The following is a 6994-nucleotide window of genomic DNA, read 5'->3' on the forward strand; positions in this document are numbered from 1 at the left end:
GCAATACAACACCAGAGTTGTGTACCACAGGACCAACTCGTGCTCCCTCTAACAATACAGCACTAGAGCTGTACCACAGGACCAGCTCGTGCTCCCTCTAACAATACAGCACTAGAGCTGTACCACAGGACCAACTCGCGCTCCCTCTAACAATACAGCACTAGAGCTGTACCACAGGACCAACTCGCGCTCCCTCTAGCAATACAACATTTTGCAGTTGGGTTTCTTGGTTTTTAGCAAAGTTTTGTTTAGGTTTCGAATATTCACGAAAAGCCACACAGCGTTTATCGGCGCTAGCTTTCCCTAATATTGAACCGATAGACAAGAGGGATGGCAGATAACCAACAGCACCCGCCAACGTGGGGGCGTCATAATGTGGTGGTGAATCTTACTATTTGTTGATAAAAGATTAGCCCAAGAGTTGGCGGTGGGTGGTGATGACTAGCTGCCTTCCCTCTAGTCTTACACTGCTAAATTAGGAACGGCTGGCGCAGATAGCACTCGTGTAGCTTTCACGAAATTCAAAAATAAACAAACAAATCTTAGAACGAGCTCTCGGACCCGAACGCAATATTATATTATTTTTTGCACGAACCACTGACATTTGGATCCTCAGCCCGGTTCGCTAACAATAAGGCCACGCTCTGGCCCTTCTTAAAAGTGAACATAATATTGAAAACGCCAAGCAATCATAGACATACCAACACAACAGAAATTATTATTTTATTTTTTTTGCCAAATTTGAATTGAAGTCTCATTTCCAAAACCTTCAAACAATAATTGATAATCGTGATTAGAATATTTGGGCATTTTTCTAAACTTCTCTCCACTCAATCGACGTTTCTTTATTCCTTTGCTGCTAATATTTTTAGTTTGTTATGTTATAGGGATATTAATATCACCTACTTGCCACCAATAAGCCGCACAAGGGTTATCTGCTCTCGCCCTTCCTAAATTTGAACTGATAGACTAAAGAGAATGATGCAGTTAGTCAACAGTACTCACCATCAACACTCGGGATACTCTAATCGAATTGCGGGCTTTATAACACACTAACGGCCCAAAAGTGCTTAAAATATGAATATTAGGGTAAAGATATTAGCGTCTATTTTCTCATTTTCATAATTGTGAAATTTGGTGAGCAGAAACAAGTGATAAATGTTAAACAGGTTAAATAGAATTCATATTCGAGACATTTAGCTAGAAGGCGACACATATAACTCGTTTCGTAAACTTTCTATTAGGTTATTGATTAACCAATAAGGTTATGTTTTACTTTTATAGTAAAACATGAGGGATAACTTATTGGCTATTTGTGTATATAATTACTTATCTCAGCACTAGGAGTTCGAGGTGATGAACTTATAAGTGCGCCTGTTCGTATTTTTTCATTGTATAATCGCAGGGCCATGAAGATTTATATAAGTATGATACACAGAAGCTCCTTACACTATTAAAAGGGTCTCCAAAACACTTATTGTCAAATCACTTAATCGATATATATAAATCTGCTCTCTGGCCACGGCGAGGAATTGAACCCCGACTTCGTAAGTTCGTAAACTTACCCTCAATCCACTATGAGGATTACGGAATCGAATTAACTTTCTAACTATAAAACAAAGTTATTTATTTATTTATTATCTCAAGCGGAATCGAAAAGCACCTCTTACCTAATATTTTATTCAATTTTAATATCAAGTTGGGTATTTTGACTGATTTATTAATTTTTTTTTGCCTCAGCGAGCTCAGAAATTAAGATAGCCAGTTTACTTCAGTCACACTTAATATTATGAAATAATTTAGTTATAAAAAGCTCTCGCTATTATTTCTTGGTGAGTTTCGCAATATTTTCAGTCATAAATGGATTGCTTCACATGATGCATCACGTTTATATTAGTCATGTATATATTCACAGAATATTGCAATATTTCTCTTGCTCTTAGAAAATTAATGTGAAATAATTTGTTATCCCAATGGACTTACTAATGTATCTCTCGTGTTGTGAATTTGGTTAGTTTATCAACAACTGTATTTTTAATTTAGCATACATTGAAATAATTATTGGTATATTTCGTAATTGTGTGTTTGCGCAAGCTGTATCAGAAATCATATTCTACTCATTATAAACAATCGATAGTCTTAACATAAGAAGCAATACAAACGCAGAGGAGACAGTTTTTTTATTCGTGGAATATTAAAAAAATAGTATTTAAAAACACGAAGAGGTTGCAACTGCTTACAGTTTTCTGGGACTTTTTGTTCAAATTCTTAACTTTGCGCTGGAGACTGTCCTACCACGCTACACTAACCGCTGTTGACCAAAGCTACAATGTAGAGGTACATGCACCTAGCGGCAGAACCATCCAGTCCCTGCAGTTACGTATTGCGCAGGCGCTAGGATATGTGCAGTAGCCATGGTGAGCGAAAAGGAAGGGGGTTATGCTGTTCGTTGTATAGACGTATGGAAGTATATGCGTCTCTGCGGCTGTAGGACTCCTCCTAGGAGTCTGTGTAGCGTTGGCTTTTCTAAGTTTTTCACGCCCTGCTGTTCCCGGTCAGGTACGTAATCATGTGCAAATACTGAACTTTATTTTAATAGCTAGACAGTCACAGACAATGAGTACACAGGTTTCATTACTTAAGTTGTACAGTAGAATTATCAATACTTGAGAAAAGGAAATGACAGATCATGAGTATGATCTGATCTTTCTCGAAACGTGTTTAGGCATAACTAGGCCTAATGAAATGTAGTTCTTTGTTATTTCAAAATTCTAGTTTAGAATGGGCTAGATAGTATTATTATTACTATTAGTAGATAGTTCATCTATTTCATTAATAAAACTTAGAATTTAGATAATTTTCGATCTACTTTTCATTTCTTACGGGCTGTGCTATGATCTTTGATATACACTGTTAGTGTTAGCTTTGTTAATAGTAATACTAAGTTATATATTTACATGCAGCTATTTATTTTACAAAAAAACAACAACATGTTTTTATGAAACATTGAGACACAGAAAAAGTTTCGAATCTAAAAATTTTTCTCACCCAATTCAAACGTAAATAAACTATAGCTGAACCTAGAAAATGTAACATTTTATATACTCCATGTAAATTATTATGGGCGTGATTTTTGCACAGACGGTACTGTTACTCTTAGCCTTGAAATTACATTAACAATGCAGAACCCAAGCGCGAAATTAACCATTCGCAACATGGCTTAGGAAGGATTGTAAGTAGTTTAATGGTGTTGCTTCGCAAAGCATAAGGCTAGTGACATTGACACCGGAATTGGATGTGTATGGTTAATGACAATAGATACTTTAGAATCAAATTATTAAACTTAAAAACATTATCATATAATAGTCAAAAGTGGGGAAGTTAATAACAAAATAAAGTAAAAAATATATATTTTAAAGCTGAAATTAATTAATTTGTTTTTTCTTATACTCTTGATGCCCTCTGGTAGTGGGGAAAGTCCTCGTTGGTGCTGGATAGAGTAAGGCGTACACATTGTTCTTTACGGTCACTCAAGTTCATTTAATTTCTTACAAATATAAGTATTCTTCCAACTCCCTTGTTAATACTAATAAGTGACATTCCATTTTTTGCATGCACAAATTAGGTTTTAATATCTACTTTTCTGCACTAAGAATACTTTAAATATTAAACTTTGGATATGATGATGATCAGTTATCTTCCATATTGTAATATTTTAATAAGCATATTTTATCCACATATCATTTGCAAAGGAGTTCCAAAAAATGGCCTGCAAACAGTTAGGATTCGCAACCTTTAATGTTATTAATTCTTGTTAAGTAGTGTAAAATTTTAATTTATATATTAATGCACCAGCTACGTAGTGTGAAATTATAACTTCTGTATTTACCGGATATGCAAGGGCTTGGTACATTAGACTGATCCTATACTGGAGACGAAATATCGACTATAATTCTGAATTTATTATGTGTTTCTATACAAAATGTGGCAAGCTTTTAGTAAATTGTAGAAGTCTGTTGTACATGAAAAATCAGATGAGTCAAGAAGATGTTTGTACTGAAGAGACGTCTGTGAATTGGCATTGCTAGTTTGACTCGGACTCTTACAAGTTTCAGTGCAAGGTGATGTTCATCTGAAAAAAACAACAACAAACAACTTTTGTTCATCGTACAGTTTCCGTATTGGATTTCCAAACGTTCATACCTATATTTTTTTCAGCATCTCTGTATATTGTATCTGGTATTTACTTTCCTCTACCACAAATAGTTTAACTCTGACATTAAATATAAAATATTGAATGGCACTCTGTAAAAGGTGATGGTTTGTACACTTTGAACTCCACCCATGCACAAGGGTTAATGCATCAGCTATATAGTGTGAAATTCTGAATACTGCTTTTGTGTACTAATTACATAGTGTGAAGCTCTAGCTTCTGCATATGTCTACCAGCTACGTAGTGTGAAGCTCTAGCTTCTGCATATGTCTACCAGCTACGTAGTGTGAAGTTCTAGCTTCTGCATATGTCTACCAGCAACGTAGTGTGAAGTTCTAGCTTCTGCATATGTCTACCAGCTACGTAGTGTGAAGTTCTAGCTTCTGCATATGTCTACCAGCTACGTAGTGTGAAGTTCTAGCTTCTGCATATATCTACCAGCTACGTAGTGTGAAACTCTAGCTTATGCATATGTCTACCAGCTACGTAGTGTGAAGCTCTAGCTTCTGCATATGTCTACCAGCGACGTAGTGTGAAGTTCTAGCTTCTGCCATTGGGTAAAGAATATCTTGATAGTGTCTTATTGTAAAAAAAATAGACTTGTATTCTCCAGGTTCAGTGTACCTTTATCAGGCTATATATACTTAGAAAGAACAGTTTCTTTCTGACCTTTGTATTTTACCGGTATGAGTTATCATGCGTTTAAACAAAGATCTTAGCCAGGTTCTTCCTGTGAAGGTTTCAGAATTTGTGTGTGTGTGTTATAACAATGACTAGGATTAAAACATATGTTGAAAGTTTAACCCATATTTGTAACGTGTGTTAAAGCTGTGCTAAATTTTTGGAAATGCTTTTTTTTTACCATGTGTTGGTAATGTCAATTTTGTTTTAGAAAGTGATCCACGTAACTTAAAAAAATCAAGTTAACATTGGTTAGAATAGGGATGATGTGTCTATGCTAAGTTTCTGACGTAATAATACCAAGTTTTTAACAAGGTCCACGTGCACCGTTACTTCTACAGTTGGAATAATGCCAGTTGCCATCTATCAAACATCATCTTTTATAACTTTGAAATTAAATTAAACAGGATAATATTCAGTGAGAAAAATGATTGAGAGCTCTAAGTTAAAATAACCTTGACATAGGGAAAATAAACTAATTCCTGTATCAATTGAATAAATATCTAAATTAGTACGTAATATTAATAATAATATTGTAGGTAATTTTTACAAAATCCATCATCGTCAATTGTTCTTGAAAAACTGCCCTAACTGGCACAAGTTACTAAAATAAAAGTACAAAATCTCAGCTTTTATTCATGTTTGAAAATATGTTATTTTTGTGACAGTTTACTTGCAGGAGAAAATTAGTTTCAATTATAGCCTAAAACTAAGTTAGTGAAATAAGTCCACACTTCTGCTGTTTTTTTGGTTTTTTTTATAGTCCATTAGTCATGATAAAGACTTGATTATAAGAAATTAAACAAGACAAGGAGTTAAATGTTTCGAGAATAAATCTTTAACATTAGTGTTCATTCACTGAACTACATAAGCTGTATTTATTTTTGCTGTTTCTTAATTAATATTAATAAGCACATTTATTTTAAGAACTTAATTTCCGATTGTTAAGATTGGATTTCGTTAAAGTCAGTTGGTGAACGAAGTATATTTTATCATATCATTTGCAAGTTATATAGGGTGGTCCAAAAGTTGGATGATTTACTGTGGATGCGTGATTTGTAGCATGAAAACTAGGTGTTTGAGAATAGTGGTTTTCAAACTTTTCAGACAGCGCACTCTTCCTATTGTCTGTGGTACTTAAAGCCCCTATCCACACACATGCACGTAATACATTTCCGTCCCGTATAAGACACCAGTGAGACGCACAGCGTCGTCTAGAAGGTTTAACATGTTAGGAGGCCCAAAGTAAGATTTACTACACGCAGGTAAAGAAGTTCCATCTAGGCTATCCCATCTACTAAATGAAACTCAAAACTAACCCTTATTATTCAGATATTTATCCAGCCCTCCCTTACACGTACGTTCGAAAGCAACTCATTCCAAAGGTCAGCTACTCTTTTTAGATAAATTGTGTTTGTTTACCACTAGGCACTCGTACTTGAATATGGAGCAAGTTAAAACGAATTAGTAAACATCTCTGGAGCGATTAACTATTGAACCACTCAGTACTTTAGAATATTATACAGGCATTGATTCGAAGCTTTTTACGGTACTTATAAACGACAAACTGATGAGTTTGTCATTGCTTTTTTTAATTTTCGTGTCACTTTAAATTTTAAAGTAAACAGTACGTATATGCATGAATTAAGGCAGATTGAGTATTGTTTCTTCATTGTGTACAAGATAACTTCGAATTATGTACGAGCTTTTAAGTTTGAACTTCCAATGGCACGTGACACAATTTTCGTCTTCTGTTTTTGGTCTACGATTTTGTTACTTTTGGAACTGTGACAGGTCAACTCGTTCTAGAACTCAACATCTGTCATTGGGTCGGTATTTATAACCGACAGAAGCTATTTACATCATTTTGAAAAGTACCGCAACATCAACGTTTAAACACTGCGATCGTTTTCTGTTCCCGCGGTAACGTCAGAAATACGTCATTACTGTAAGCACGTCATACTATTGTCACTAAGCCAGATGTTTGTTTTCGGTTGTTTTGGCGTAACTTTAGCATTGTTGCATATGCCTAAGTTGCACGTACATATATATATACACACACACACACACACACACACACACACACACACACACTGGTAT

The 6994-nt window shown here is 35.0% G+C and overlaps 1 protein-coding gene across 3 annotated transcripts in view; it reads left to right on the forward strand.

Moving 5' to 3' along the window:
* Positions 1-6994, forward strand: part of LOC106463303 (beta-1,3-galactosyltransferase 5-like) — a 38194-nt gene that overhangs the window by 21754 nt on the left and 9446 nt on the right. The window contains exon 1 of one of the 3 annotated variants that reach the window (XM_022390757.1): positions 2404-2559. The exons of 1 other annotated variant lie outside the window; for it this stretch is intronic. The gene's annotated coding sequence lies outside the window, so the exon portion shown is untranslated. Of the gene's footprint in view, positions 1-2403; positions 2560-4685; positions 4771-6994 lie in introns of those variants that run through there. One more of the 3 variants, XM_022390760.1, reaches the window with a different exon arrangement.

The sequence above is a fragment of the Limulus polyphemus genome, unplaced genomic scaffold, assembly GCF_000517525.1.
Source record: "Limulus polyphemus unplaced genomic scaffold, Limulus_polyphemus-2.1.2 Scaffold1371, whole genome shotgun sequence".
Taxonomy (NCBI): Eukaryota; Metazoa; Arthropoda; class Merostomata; order Xiphosura; family Limulidae; genus Limulus; species Limulus polyphemus.